Source organism: Strigops habroptila, chromosome 9 (genome assembly GCF_004027225.2).
Source record: "Strigops habroptila isolate Jane chromosome 9, bStrHab1.2.pri, whole genome shotgun sequence".
Taxonomy (NCBI): domain Eukaryota; kingdom Metazoa; phylum Chordata; class Aves; order Psittaciformes; family Psittacidae; genus Strigops; species Strigops habroptila.
The window spans coordinates 8,382,491-8,397,689 of NC_044285.2; the positions used below are offsets into that span (position 1 = coordinate 8,382,491).

Genomic DNA, 15,199 nt, shown 5'->3' on the forward strand with positions numbered 1-15,199 from the left:
GAGCGGAAAGCCCGATAGAGGGGCGGCCGCGTGGCCTAATGGATAAGGCGTCTGACTTCGGATCAGAAGATTGCAGGTTCGAGTCCTGCCGCGGTCGAGCTAGAGTGCAGTGACTCTGCCGCCTGTTTTGCTCCCCCCGTGCTTGTGGCCTCGGGGCGGGAACCGGCGGCGGTGCGGGGCTGCTGGTTCCCGCTACCGGCGTCACCGTACGCACCGATTGTGTTTTGCTTTGTGTTTAACTGGAGAGAAGAAAAGGAGGAGTGCGGCTGAGTACGTGGAGCCGGGGACCGATCGCGCTTGTGACACTAGTGGGGCGGTCACAGCCGTGGGGACCGGCAGTGCGGGGTTCAGTCTCTGCCACCCTTCAAGCTCCGAGGCCTCACGGGTCGGTGCAAGCGATGGGATGCAGGGTCCCCTTGCCCGGGGTGCGTGGGGACAGCAGCGGCCGAGAGGCACTGGTGAGGACAACTCGGTGCTGGCTGGAGAGCGAAAGGTGGCCGCGGGGTGCGGGTGACAGGCCATAGGGGGCGGGTGGCAGGACCTCAGGTGCAGGGAAGGGGCCGCAGGGCGAAGGGGAGGGAACCACCTGGGTCGGCACGGTGGGTGCGGGCTCCCTGCCCTCCGCAGGGACTCTTGTGCCCGGGAAGGTGGCTCCTGTCAGAGCCCAACCTGCCCCTGGCATTGCGGGGTGCCGAGCCGTGCCAGGCCGAGCCGTTCCGCGCCGTGCCGAGCCGCCAGGTGGCGCTGCGGGCCCGCCGGTGCGGGACGGGACGGGCCGGTTCCGCCGGGGCCGTCGGGGCGCGGGTACCGCTCCGACCCCATCCCGCCCCGCGCCCTCCCGCTGGGCACCGGGCAGGGGGCACCGGGGCCTACGACCCCCGCCTCGCCCCTTCTGGTCCCTGCAGAACTCCAAACCCGGGCTGGGACCCCTAAATCCACTCCGCTCCCGTCCCTCGGGGTACAGGGTTGGAGGGGCAGCTCTATCCCCTCCTTTCTGGACAGGCAGCACCAGCGTGGGGGGGTGGTGAGGGACGCACACACACATGCCGCGATGCTGTTTTCTGCGGCTTCGAATGCATTTCACAGCCTCTCGGGGTCTCCCAAAATACCCGCTGCCCCCCAGCCGCGGATTCCATTGTGGGGACAGGGCTTCACCCTGTTTCCCGCAGCAGCAGAAGGTACCCGCTGCCTGAGCCTTGGGGGATCCAGGCCTACGGGGTATGCTCAGCTCCCCCATCCCGGTGGCTTAACGTTTCCGGGTCCCGCGGCAGGGAGCTGAGGGTGCGAAGCCGGCGGGGAGGGATGTTCCGGGGCTGGGGGTGCTCGGGGGTGGGAAGGAAAGAGCCGTGAGCTGCTGGGGAAGGGTTTGGGGACCCCCCGCTCCGGGCTGGCTCTGGGGAAGGAGCCGGTTGCGGAGGACTTTTTCTTCCCTTCGACACGTTACGTTAACGCTGATCGCCTCTCATTTGGGGTCTTTGATCTATTTATTTTTAGCGTGGTCTCAAAAAAATTAAATAATAAAAATATACACACAGCAGCCCCACAAAAAAAATAAAATAAAAAAATAAAAAATCTCCCCTTCAAGCTGGGGGGGGAAAAAAAAAAAAAAGAAGAAAAGAAAAGAAAAAAGAAAAAGAAAATAATAATCCACCCTGAAATTATTCAGGTTGATGTTGATGACAACGAGCCCGTTGTCTTGCCTGCAGCAGGCCCGGGCCGGGGCTGCCTGTTCCTCACCCGAGTGCGGGCAGGGAGGTTCGGCAAGGCAAAAAAACAATAAGCCACCACCTTAAAAAAACCCGAAATAACCCCAAAAAGCCGCTGTTTCATCAGGGCTGGTTACAATGCTTAAGCAGGGATGAGGTGCGTAAGGTCTTCTATTTTTTTCCCCCTAGGTTCTTTGTCTTTCTGTCTATCGGGGAAGCATCCCCATCCCGGTGCGCCCCGTCGGGCTCTGGTACAAGCGGTGGGAGATGCGATATTCACACACACACCCCCCGCCTTAGAGACCCCACTCCCCGCCGGAGGCTCGGTGCTGTCGGTCGGATAATGGGGCGGTGGGACTTTGTTTAACCCCGTTGCCCCCGGGGCCAGGGGTCAAGGGCTTCCTCTTCCCCCTGGGGCACGGCGGAGAGGCCGCCGCTCGCAACGGGAGGACCGCGGCGGGGAGGGAACGGGCGGCGGCCGCTGCTCCCCTTCTCCCCACCGCGGCCCTCCCGGTGCGACCAGCGTGGGACCCCGTGAACCCCCATCGCTCCCCGACATCGAGACGCTAAGGCGGGCTCCGGGTGGGTCTTTTGAGGGGAGCAAGGGGCGGCCAAGCATCAGCCCGAGGCAGGGGGGAGATGCGGAAAGCGGCCCCTGCCCTCCAGCATCCCCCAGGTCTGCCTTCTTTCCCGGCTGGAGCAAGACGTTTTTAACGGGGGGCCGGTTTTAACGGGGTTTTACCCCTTCTCCGCAGGCAGAGGTATCTCAGCCGCCCGCCCGGGAGCCAAGAAACGGGAGAAACGGGCAATTTTTATAGGTGACGTACGGGCTTACGTGGGAATCCGTGCCCAGCACCGCTCTTCCAGCTTTTTTTTTTTTCTCCTGAAATAACCCTTCCCTGCAGCTCGTAACCCCCTTTTCCCGCTTGCACCCCCTTTTCCAAGCTGGGGGTGTGGGAGACGAAGAAGGAAAAGAGAAAAGAAAAGCAGCTCCCAATATCCCGCTATTTTCCTGCTCGGGAGACGAACCCCGGAGCTCCCGAAGTGAGCGATGGAGAGGGCGAGGGGAGGCGGGCGGGCGCCGGCTCCGAGGTGGAGGGGTCGGAGGTGGGATGGAGATGGGGGGGGACATGGGGGATCGTCCTTTTCGGGATTAAGGGAGAAACGGCGAGGGAGGGAGGCTGGCGGCACCGCGGGCATCCGAGGTAAGTCCCCCTCCGGTGGTACCGGAGCCCGGGCGCTGCTGGCACGGGCGGTGCCGACGCTGCGGGGTGGGGAGGATGCTTCTGGAGGGGCAATGGATCCCGATCCGGGGGGGTACCAGGCCGGGGGCCGGGTCCTGCGAGCGCTGAGGGGCCGGGGCTGCTTTGACGGCTGCGGCTCCGGGGGAGATGGGTGCCGGTTATGGCGGGCCGGGAGCTGCAGGCAGCTCTGCCCGCGCCCTCGGGGCTGGGCCGGGGTCCCCCCGGGGCGAGCGGCCCACGGAGCCCGGTCCCGGCCGCCGGGGCTCCTCCCGTGCGTGTCTCAATTCGCTCAGGCTTGACTTGGCAATAAGCTCTCTCAATAGGGTGACAATAGAGCCCCGGTGGGACCCGAACAAAGAATTTGAAAGTAGTTAAATTGCAGGACACGTCCAGGCTGGGTGCTTGAATTAAAGCAAAAAAGGGGGAGGGGGAAAATGGGGGGGGGGGGGGGGGGAGAAAGAAGAAAAAAAAAAATCGGAGCAAAGCAAAAGGAGAGAGACTTTTCTTTGGGCTGGTGAGAAAATGCTCAGGGTAAAAGTTGGTTTGGCGTCTTCATTTCAGCGACAATGGAGCAGAGCTAATTCAATAGGAAACGCGGGGATTTTATAGTGAAAAGACCGCGGGGTTACACCGGAGTTAAGCTCTTGTGAATTAATTATTAGCGCAAATAAACTGGGGAGGGGGGAGGTGGGGAGGGGGGAGCGCTCGGGAGGGAGTGTTGCAATTTCTTAATATTCTCCTTTTCGTGTTTAACGACAATGCCATCGGGTTTGCGACTCTGGGTGAGCGAAAGGATTTCTCACCCTCCCCGCGAAGAGGAGAAGACGCTATTTTTATTCCTTTTCTTTCTTTATTATTATCATTATTATTTTTCTTTAAATGGTGTCAATCGCTTTTAAAATAAAATACTACGGAATTTGGCAACGAGCTCCGGTTTCTGCTGGCGGTGGCATTTGGGGTTATGTTTCCTTTCGTGGCAAGTCGCAGATGCAAAAAGGAAAATAACGGGGGAATTTAAAGGCAGGGATGTAGAGGCGAGGCGGCGTGTTCGGCTCTCGCACATCTCCCAGGCTCGATCGGTTTCTGGTTTTTTTCCCTACATAGAAAACCTGTGCGGGGATCCCTGCTCGTTCATCGGGGCGGCGAGAGGCTCCCCAGAGCCGCTCCGGGGCATCGGTGGAGTGAATCGGAGATAAAATATAGGAGCGCGGTTAAAGGCAGGGAGGAAAAGAAGGGTAGGTCGGAGAAGAAGTAAAGGTGTGCTGGAGGGGTTTGGGAGCTTTTTCTGCCTCACTGCCGAGGCTGCAGGCGATGCGATACGTGTGTGATTCTGTGAGGAAGGTGAGGAAGAGGTGAGGAAGGTAGCGGCGGACGGAGGCACCCCCGTGCCCCCGTTCCAGCGCGCTGCGGCTGTTGGGGTGAAGCCGTCTGCGGGGCTCGGCCTGTCCGTCGGGGCGGGGATGGCTCGGCACGGCCCGGCACGGCTCCGGGGGGGACCCACACCTCCGGGGAGCAGCCGGTGCCCGGGCTCTGCCCGACGGCTGCGGGCGGGCCGGGCCGTGCCAGCAGCTGCGGGGCCGTTCAGCATTTGGACAGCGGAGCGGGGCCGGGCCGGGCCGGGCCGGGGAGCGCGGCGCGGCGCTGCCCGGGCAGAGGAGGGCAGGCGGCGGCTGCAGCCCGCTCCCTGCTCATTGTGGCGGGGATGGGGGTGTCCTCAGGGGAACGGGGGTTCCAGGGATGAAGGGGGGACGCACACACCCCGGTTCTCCACCCGGAAAACCGCTCCCCGGGCCGGGGGGCAGAGCAGGGATCCCGGCGTGCGCGCAGGTGAGCGGCGGCCCCGGGGGAGCGGGTCTCACGGTGGGGGGGGGCGAGGGTGGGGACACGGCCCCTCTTCTTCTCCCCCCCAACCCCCAACCCCCCCTTCAGCCCCATCCTCGGGGGGTAATTACGGGGTGAGGCGAAGGGGCTGCGCTTTCTGCTCGGCGGAGCCTGGCAGCCACCAACCCCCGCCGCCACCGCCGCCTTCCTCCCGTCCTCCTCCTCTCCCCCTCCCTCCTCCCGCCTCCTCCCCTCCCCCTCTCCCTCCTCCTCCTCCTCTCCGCCATGGTTGGAGTGAATAGGAGGCTGCCGGGCTGACGTCAGTGCGGGCAGAGCCTGCCGGCGGCGGCAGCTCCTGGACACCGACCAGAGCCGGCACCGGCAGCCGCCGGGAAGACGCGAGGAGCCCGGGCAGAGCCGCCGCCGCCGCCCCGGGGCTGGGGCCGCTGCCCGGCCGGGGCAGCCCTGCCCGCCCCGCTGCCCGCACGCCCGCTCTGTGTAGGGGGGGTGGCTCCCACCGCCCGCTTCGCCCGGGGACCTCCGTCCTGCCCTCGGCACGGCAGCAAGAGTGAGTGTCGCGGCCGGGCATCGCCGACTCGGCGGGGAGGCCCCGGGTGAGGCGGGAGGGCGCGGGGGGACTTGTCCCCCCGAGGGGGATACACCGGCTGCCGGTGGGGAGGAGGGAAGCAAGGAGGGAAGGAGGGAGGGGAGGAATGAGGAGGGGAGATGAAGTTGGGCCGGTCCCCACCGGGAAGTTGGGCGCCTCCAGGTGCCGGCACCTCGCGGGACCGGGACCAGCACCGGCACCGCCCCGCGCCGCACCCCGGCCCCGGCCCACCCGTCACGGGGGACGAACGGGAGACACGGGGGACCTTTGGCTGCCGGAGCCGCGTTCGCTCCGGCAGCCTCCCCCCGGCTGCCCGGGACGATGCAGCTCGGCGGCGGGACGTGGGACGGGCTGAGCCCCGACGGGGCGGCGGGGACCGAGCGCTACCGAGTTGCCCCCGAACGATCCCAGGAGAGGCGGCACCGGGCAAAACGCCTGGACGAGGCCGAGCCTCCCGGGGCACCCAGGCTTTAGGCCGCGGGAGAAATCCCGGGCTCCCGGCGAAGTTCTTCCTCCCGGTGCAGCGGGTGCTGCTGCGGGGCCCCGTTTCGCGGAGGGGGGTGGGGGGTCACCGGGGCGCCCCGCTCCCCTGCTCGGATTTACCGCCGAGGAGCAGCAGCGGGGCCGCCGCTGCCAGTGCCCTGATCTGCCACCGGCTTCTGCTGCTGGAGGATTTCTTTGATTTTTCACCTGCTGTGTCTCTTTTATTTGCCTTTTTTAAAAATTATTATCATTATTTTATTTTATTTCATCCTTCTCCCCCCAATTTTTAATTCATTTATTTTTGTTTTGTTTTATTTTTTTCATTTTCCCTTTTTTTTTTTTCTCCCATTCATTCTTCCCTTCTTTTCCTTTCCTTCCCGGAAACGCTTTTTTCCTTGGGGCTTGGTTTTGTTGAGGTTGGTTTTATCTTTTGGGGTTTTCTTTTTTTTTTTTTTATTTTTTCTTTTTTTTTTTTCCCTTTCTTTTTTTTTTTTTTTTTTTTCCTTTTTTATCCTTTTTTCTTTTCCCTCCCCCCGCATCTCCCTGCAAGTGAAACCCATTTTAGGCCTCAGCCTTTAGGAAACCCGAATCATAGCAGTGCAGGTGGCCCAAGAGCTTGCACTTGGCCGGATCCCCTCGACGTGCCTCCACCCCGGTCCCGGCCGGGCAGTCCCTCGCCCCGCCGAGCCGGGAGGCTCCGGGACCGGCCCCGCCTGGGTCCCGTCCCTCGACGGCCGGCGAGTAAAAAGAGCAGCGGGGGCCGGGCCGTCGCCGCTTTGCCTTTTCAGCGCCGGGGCTTGCTCAGAGGCGGCTTTTAATTGCTAAACAAAGCGACGCGTTTCCTTCACGCCCGTCGGGAGCTGCCGCTTCTGTGCGAAGCCCCGATTTTGCGGGTGGCAAAGCAAAATAACCCCAACCCCAAACCCGCAAACCCCCATAACACACACAAGTACAATTAAGAGAAGCTGCGGCTCGGCGCGGGGAGGCGCGGGGGTTACTCCAGGTTGGCTAAAAATAACTTCTCCTAATTAAAGAAAAGTGACGTCAGACGCGCAGGACGTAGAAGAGGGGAAGGCAGCGGACTCGGTACTGGGCGATCACGTTAAATAATCCCGGGGCTGCCCGGTGCCCGGGCGGACGCGGGGCCGCGGGGCTCGCCGAGCTGCGGCCGGCCCCGCTTCACCCACTGAGGACGCTGGCAGCGGAGGCCGGGCCACCCGCGGGTGGGCGCGGAAGGCCCGCGGGAGCGCCGGGGCCGGTGCAGCACCATGGCCAGAGCCGCTCCGGCACAGCCGCCCCTCCCCGTCCCGTCGGGCCGCCCGCAGCCGCGGGTCGTTTAATCTCGTGGGTTCGTGCAGAGGAAGGACGGTCCCGTGTCTCCCGTGGGACGCCTCCGGAGCCCGGGCAGCCCCTGCCGATCCCTCCCTGGGCTGCTCGCTGGTGCTCTGCTCTGTGCCAAGGAGCCATTTTGTACGTATCCTGCGCAAATTGCGCCTAAAATATGACTAGAAATAATCCCACCAAACCAAACACCCCCCCAAAAAAACCCCAAAATAACAAAAAATCCCCAAAGCCTAAAAAATGCCCCCAAAATACCCCAAGCGCAAGGTGCGATTTTCTCCCAGGTGCGGGGGCTCTGCCTGCACCGAGCGGGTTGGGGCGAGGGCTCCGAGCAGAGCCAGGCTTTGCCGAAAAGGAGCAGGGGAAAAAACCCAATGTTATATCCATTTCTGCCAAGAAAACGGCCTCCTCTGAGCAGCAGAGAGGCGGGATCCCAGCCCCGAGCAGCCCGGCGAGATGCGGTGCTTCACCCGCAGCATCCTCACCCGAGCAGCACGGCGGCCCGGGGGCTCGGTGCTGCTGGCAGGAGACCTCGCACGGCGGCAGCCGGGCAGAGCTGCGGCTCGGCGGGGCTGGCTCTGCCCACCTGGGCCCTTCCGCTGCCGCCGCAGGGACGGCGGGGCCGGAGTGGGACCGAGTCGCCGCATGAGCGGCCCCGGGAACGGGTGAAGCTGCCGGCGGTGCCCCACGCTGCTCCCCCCGGTTAGTAACGGGGCCTTCCCCCGTGGGGAGAAGCCAAGGCCGAGCCGTAGCCCAGGCGAATCCCACCATAACCGCTCAGCCCCGCCGGCCCCGCACCCCCGGGCTGCCCCGTGGAGGCGGCGGGGCGGGCAGGCGCCTTCCTCAGCCCGGCCGGGAGCGTACGGGCAGCGATCACCCCAACAGCAACAGCGATAAATTAGGAGAAAATACAGGGCCAGAAAATGAAGGAGATCAGACCCGTGGCAGGTTTTTTTACCCCCCTTTTTCCGGGGCAGATTAAAATAAACCCGCGCCAAGCGCCCTCCCGAGCTGCTCTGGGCAAGGCGCCGGGGGGCTGGGGACAGAGCAAAGATTTCTCCCCACCTTCCCTAGCCCCGTCGGGGCGGCCGGGGGACCCCCGGGCCCGTTTCTCGTTAGGCAGGAGGCGGCAGGGAAGCGGCGGTTCCCGGGAGCCGGGCAGCGGCCGGGCTCGCCCGGGTGGCGGGAGCAGCGGCGGGAGCAGCGGGGCTGGCAGCGCCGGTCCTGCAGCTTTCAGCCTAATTGAGCCGATAGATTTTATTTATTACATTTTTAAATTTTCCTTTAAGGATACGGCGGGAGGGGGAGGCGAGGAGAGCAGGAAATAAATAACCCGAGCGGAGCTCGCCGGGAACCGGCGGGACCGGAGGGCTGAGCTCCGCCGCGGCTGCGCCCGCCGCGATCGCTTCGTTTCGCGGATCCCTCGTTTTGCAGCCGGTCACGTTTCCCCCTCGCCTCGGATTTAAAGGAAGGCGAAGCTTAGAATCAGCCAGGGTTCACAATTCTTATTTTTATTATTTATATTTTCTTTCTAGCGAGGAATAGGTCAGGAAGGACCCCAGATAATCACATTCACCTCCTGGCATTTCGTTATTATTATCGCTCTTAGCATTTGTACATACCGGATTCGCCCCTACACGCATATGGCGTTAAGAAACTGTGCGGGAAATAGCAGAACCTGGAGGGGAAATAATTAAAACGAGGGGGAAAAGGGGAGCAGGGAGGATCCGGACAGGATCTCGGCGCGTCCCCAGCCCCGCGTCTGGCTGCGGGGAAAGGGCCCCGCACGGCGCCCCGGTGCAGAGGCCGGACGGGGCGGGCGCTGCTGGGGGAGGAGAAGGTGTGAGAGGGGAGCGGCGAGTTGGGGGGGGGTATCGCGGGGTGAGGGGCGGGGAAAGGCTGAAGGAAAGGGGACAGGAAAAGGGAAGGAAAATGGACGGAAAGGGAAAAGGAAGGGAAAAAGGAAAGGCCATGAAAAGGGAGAGAGGGAAGGGGAGAGGGCAAAGGCAGAGAGGAGCGTCGAGGGTAGGCAGAGGGAAGTTACTGCAGGTGGGTCCGGGCCGTGCGGGGCTGCCGCCGCCTCTCCCCATAGCTGCCGGCCCAGCGGAGCTGCCGCAGGGGCACGGCGGGGCAGGAGTGGGGGGGGGAGCAGAGCGCCCCGCGGCGCAGCCCCTTCGGCGCAGGCCGGGAGGGGAGGCACGGCGGGGGAAGGGCCGGTCCCTCCCGGTGCCGCCCGGTGCCGAGCCGTTCCGTGCCGGCCCGCGCCGTCCAGCCGCGGCGCGACCCACCGCAATCCCGATCGGGCCGGGGCTGGCTGGAAAGCGCGGGAAAGGGGGCGCTGATTTAAATGCGGGGTCGGGGATTGGCTGTGCGCGGCGTGACGTCACTTCCCAAAGGGGGCGATTACCATGCGAGGGGAGTAGAAGTTGGGCAGCGGGGCGGGAGCGCGGGCGCCGCTCGCCCGGGTCGGTACCGGGGCGGGCTTGGCACGGCTCGGCTCGGCTCAGCCCCGCTCAGCCCCGCACCGCCCGGCCCGGCTCTGCTCAGCCCGCCCCGCAGCTGGCGGTGCCGTGGCTCTGCCCCGGCTCGTCCTCTCCGCTCCTATTTATCTTTTTTTTCCTCTATTTTTTTCCCCCTCCCTTCCTCTGTTTTCTCTCTCTTTCTGTGTGTGTGTGTGGTTCCCGGTGGCAGCCCCCGGCCGCCCTGCCCCGGCCGTGCCCGCACCCTGGAGCGGACGGACGGACGGATGGCCGGCATCCCCGACGGAGGGATGTTTCTGTCTTTGGTTATCTAGCTGTATGAGTGTTGTGGAGCCATCATAAAGCTAGATAACCGAAAGTAGAAATGACTTCCAGACCTGCTCGCCCGGGGGAAGCGGCCGCACCGGGACCGGCGGAGCAGAGACGGCCCGACCCACCGCCCGCGGGGCTCCAGGTAAGGACTGCGGCTCCGCGCCCGCCCCGTCGGACCGCTCTGGGCAGCGGCAGCGGGGGGCTCCGCGGGCGGGAGGGCCGGGGACAGGGGCAGGGAGGCGAGCCCTGCGCGGATGCTTTCACTGCCAGAGAAACCCGGGGGTTAACCCTCGCTTAAACACACCTCGACATGCGCTCCTTGGCTGCGGGGTGCGCGGCTCGGGGAGGACGGAGGGAGCGAGCGCCCTCCCTAAATAAATCACCCTCCCGTCCCAGATCTCGACTTCCCCCCGGCTTTTGGCTGTTTTCCCTTCTCTCCTCTCTCCATTCCTCTCTCTTTTTTTCGGCTTCGGGTTTGATCCCGGCCTCCCTGCGGAAGGTCAAGTTGGTGATAATGTGATCACTTTTCCTGTGCGGTGGCTCTTGCTTTTGTCCGTAGCTGGGGAAGGGGGGAGTGGATGTTCTCCGGGGAGGGGGATGCCCAGGGCAGGGGTACCGCTGCTGGGTGCACCCCTCCGGCGTCCAGCCGCCCGGCCGGGGGCTTCTTTTGGGAGCCGAGCGGTTGGCAAGGCACAAAGCCTCCGTTCACCCTCCGCTGCAAGCCCCAGAAGTTGAGACAGAAAATGTGTTGCAATGGGTGGCAAATAATTATTTAAAAAAAAAAAAAGAAAAGGAAAAAGAAAAGAAAAAGGAAGGCAGAAAGGAAGGAAAGAAAGAAAGAAAGAAAGAAAGAAAAAAGAAAGAAAAGAAAGGGGAAAAAAAAGCAATTGGCACATCTGCATTCCGTTCCCATGGCGACACAAAGCACCGCGCTCGCCGCCAGCCTCCCCGCACGTTTCCCCGCTGGCGTGGGGCGAGCGCCCGTGGCCGTGGCCGGGCTCCCCCGGGCCCCCCGGCACCCCGGGGTAGCCCGTGGGGCACTGCCACTGGCCCCTCGCCCGGCGCTGGTGGTTCCATCCCGCAGGGATCATCCCTGCGCTGCCACGAACCCACACGGGGCCGTGACAGCGCCGGGGAGGCTGCGGAGGAAAAGCTTCCCGTGTCTGGGGTCTGGAGTGGGGTGTTTGCGGGCTCTCTGCCCCCCGGGAGATGCTGCGGGAGATGGGGAGGGCTGGGAGAGATGCTGCCGCGCTCCCAGCACGCTAGAGGTGGGTTGCGGGTGCCCTGCTCCAGCCTTTTCCCTGAAGCTGGGCATTCCTCGCTGGGGAATGAGGGTAGCACCTTAGGGCTGAGCTTCCCTGCACCCACAATGAGAGGTGGGAGCCCTGTGCCCCTCCGAGGCAGGTTTTCCACCTTCCCTTGCACAGGGGAATGGCGTCAGATGCCACGTAGGCCCGCCAAGCTAAACATGCCTGTGCACCCTTCCAGGGCCAGCAAAGCACCGCCATAACCACAGTAAGGAAAAAGGATCTCAGCCTGAATTTGGCTATACCGGGCGAAAGAAAAGTTCTGAGGAGCTGTTGTTATTATATATTCTAATGAGAAGTCATTGGAGAAATTAAAAAGGGCAGAGAAAGACGAAGATGCCAGCACTAATTCCGCAGGAAGCCTCCCAGGGAAAAGGCTGTGTGAGTGTGAACGCTGAAAAGCATGAAGGCCTGGAATTAGACTATCATTTAGAAAGCGTTACTAATCCGAAGTTACAGCAGTAATTCCATGATTTGCTGGGTCCCACACGCAGCGCCAGAATTAAAGATACGGATTTTCTAGAAATGTAACTCAACTGTGGCACCGAGTCTCGGCGAGATCCGAATGAATCATTCATTCCAAAGGCAGCGAAAGACGTGTCATTAAGAACCAACCTCCTTCTCTCCAGCCCATCTGGAATATGTATGCTCGATGCAATCCCAGAAATTGTGGAAGAGATCGGAGGTGGGGAGGAGGGAATGTAGCCCTTTCCCTTCTTAATTATGTCGCTTATTTTTAAGGGATAATTTCCCAGTTATTTCCACCATATTGCGAGTGGCACTTCAATTCTTCTCCTATTTATTTCCCCCCCGCCTTCCCTTCCCCTTACATACGTTAGCATCGAGTCAGGTGCAAACGGTTTCAGTGGAGATGCTTTAAAACTCGACTGAACAAAGCAGGGGGGGAACTGAGCAAGGTGGTTGATGAATGCATTTATTCCGGAGTAATGATTTGATGGGGGATGGAGGGAAGAAACATTCAAATTCCTAATGAATATAATTCAGGAGGAATCATTCGACCAGCGTGGTAGAGACAATCTGTTTGGTGGGAGTGTTTCTGCACTGGCACAACCCAGGAGGTATTTCTATCCCTGCCTTTTGTAATTGCAAAAGGTGAAAATATAATAAGAGGATCCAAGGGGAAAAAAAAAAAAATCATACACACACATGTAATAAATGTCTTTGTGTGTGTGTATATAAATACATATATATATAATTTTATGAAATAAAATGGAAGTGTGGAAATCCGTGTCTACATGTGAACTCTTACAAAGGATCCATGCAAGCTCTTTCACCTTGCTGTTCCATCAGCTGCTCAGGAACCACCCTTGACTCCTCGCAATTCTTTATCTCCCCAAAATCGCCTGTTCTGAGCTGATTTTTCCAGTGGTTTTCAGCCCGTTTCTGGTTCGCTCATCCCGGAGCAGATCCCCCCGAAAGGGATTGAGGCAGGGACGGAGCCATTTGGTCTTTAGTTTCCAGGAGAGAGGAACCGCGGTTGGATTTTTATGGGTGCTTAAATGCTTCGTTTTCACCCCCATTGTTGGTGTGAACCCGCAGTGTTGGGGGAAGCTGGAGGCCACCCCCCCTCAATTAACAAGGAAGGTGGCAGCGAGTGATGGGTGACGGTGGTACGAGCATCCCCGGCTCCTGCATCCATGGGTGGGGGGCGAGGAAGCAGATAAAGCCCCTCAGTAAATCCCTGCTTGTGAGGTACCCGCTGCAGTTGGAGGCTCCCTGGCAGCCCATCGCCAGGTCTCTGCTTTCTGTCTTCTATTTTAAGTGTCGTGGTGGAAGGAAGGTCCCCAAGGGTCCGTCTTTGGGCCAGGGATGGATTTTGGCTACACACGGGTCCCTTTGTGGCTTAGCTCTTTGCCCTGTTTGCGTAGCTGTTGGCTTTGAATGGATCTTTTCCCCTGCGCAGCCCAAACCCAGAAGGGAAGGTGTCTTTTTTGGCTGTGCTGGGAGGAGAACCCAGGTCATGGCATTCCCAACCCTTTCCAGTGGCTTTCTCTTCTTGGTGGGACTCCCAGCAGAGCGATAGGATGCAGCGTAGGCCAGGCATGGGTGAGGTTTCTGGAGCTGGGCCGTGCTGTCTTTGTTCTTCAGGCAGAGCAGGGGATGGGCAGAGGGAGCCAGAAATGGAAGAATTGGTGTGTGCCATTGCGGGGATAAATGGAAAACATCATTTGTGGGTTCACTCCAGGGAAACAATACACTGGGACATTGCGTGCTCCAACTCATGATTTCCCATGTTTTCCTAAAACTTGGCCACTGTGCAGTGGGTTGGGCTCACGGCATGAGGTGAAGGTGGCTTTGTACCTGGGTACAGAGGGTAGGTGAAAAAGTTGGGTCCCTGCCGTTTGGAGGAGCCACCTTAGGACGAGCCCTCCTGCTTGGTTATGGATGAAATCCCATCAATGGGCATTTTTGCGGAATCGCCTGGCAATGGCGGGTTCGATGCTCGAGGCCGGGCTCGGCCATTTCTTTTCTCTCCCTTGGCTCCCACTCCCTCCCCACATCCTTGTTGGAGGCACATGGTGCCTTCCTTTACCTGCTGCTCTGCCCTGGCTTTGTCTGTGCCACCGGAGAAGGGGCAGAGCTCAGGGGCTTGGAGGATGCATCCCACCTGTGGCTGCGGATGGGTGATGCTTGTTCTGGAAACATGCTTTCTCATGTCTAGGTGGAGGGAAGGGGCTAATTTGGCACCTATGGAGGTGATGGTGTTTCTCCTAGGTGCAAGTGCTGAGGTGCTGGTGCTTGGCACATGGCCGTTCATTAACACCATTCATGCTGTGGGTGCCGTGTGTAACTAAGGGGCCTCTGGTGCTGCCACATCAAGGCCCCTTGGTCTCCCTAAGCTTCTGGAAGGCCTCAAGTGCTGCGAGCATAAGATGGCTGCGTGGCTGCCCCGTTGGCTTCCTCGCCACATGGTGCCGGGAATTGCCTTTTCTAGGTTGGGGATTTTGGTGTTTCATGCCCATGAGCCTGGGAAGACATTTGCCAAGATCCCAGTTGGAAAAGCATCATCTCAGGCTGCTCACCCTCCCTCTCTCCATCCCTCCGGGTGCATGTGTTCAGGACCAGAGCTTGTGCCGGTAAAAGGCTGAGCCATCACGCAGCCCATGGCCGGGCTCCCGGCATCCGCAAGGAGTTGGGACGGGCTCTGGCTTTCAGGTTTTCAGGTGCCGTCTCCTATTTATTCAGGGGCTCGGGTTTGGTTTGGAGCGTTTGCCTCGAAAGCTCAGGAGTGGGGGTAAAAAAAAGAAAATGGAGGGGAGCAAAAGAACACAATCTCCGGCAGTTAGCTGTCTCTTGGAAACTCGGCTTGCTGTTCCTATAGAGGCTTTCTCTTCTCCTTCACCCTGGTCTGGCCTTAAGTACCACTTTAAGTGGGCTTTGCTCATTCACATCCAGGCTCCTTAGAGCAATTGAGCCCGCGGGGGTTTGAAAAGAAGGGACAGTCCTTCAATGGCAGGACCTTGGGCCAGGCTAATTGGTTTTGGTTCAAGGGGATACTGGATTTGTGAAAAGCCCAAAGACATCTTTCCCACGCCAAATCCCGGCTCTTCAGAGGGGGAAGTGAGGGGTGCCGGGTGGGGAAGGGAGCTGAAAGAAAGATGGTTTGCTTGAGGAACCTACATAACGACCCAGGCACCCACCAGCCTCACTGGGGTGCAATGGGGGGCTGCGCCCAGGGTGGCACGGCAGCAGGGGGACGGGGTCTCTCCTCCTCGGGGCAGGTGGATGGTGGTGGCTGGCTCCTGGTGGCACGCTGGCAGCAGTGGCTTGGTTTCATTCAAACCAGGCTCTTTATGTGCATGCCAGGCTCCCGTGGAGATGCTGAGAGAGAAGGAAGGATGGGACCTGGGTCCAGAAACTGAATCGCTTCTGTGTG

General features: G+C 60.7%; 1 non-coding gene across 1 annotated transcript; it reads left to right on the top strand.

Moving 5' to 3' along the window:
* The first annotated feature begins 24 nt into the window (after nt 1-24).
* Nucleotides 25-97, top strand: TRNAR-UCG. The gene has a single exon. It is a non-coding gene; the product is annotated as a tRNA-Arg (tRNA).
* Nucleotides 98-15,199: the final 15,102 nt, after the last annotated feature.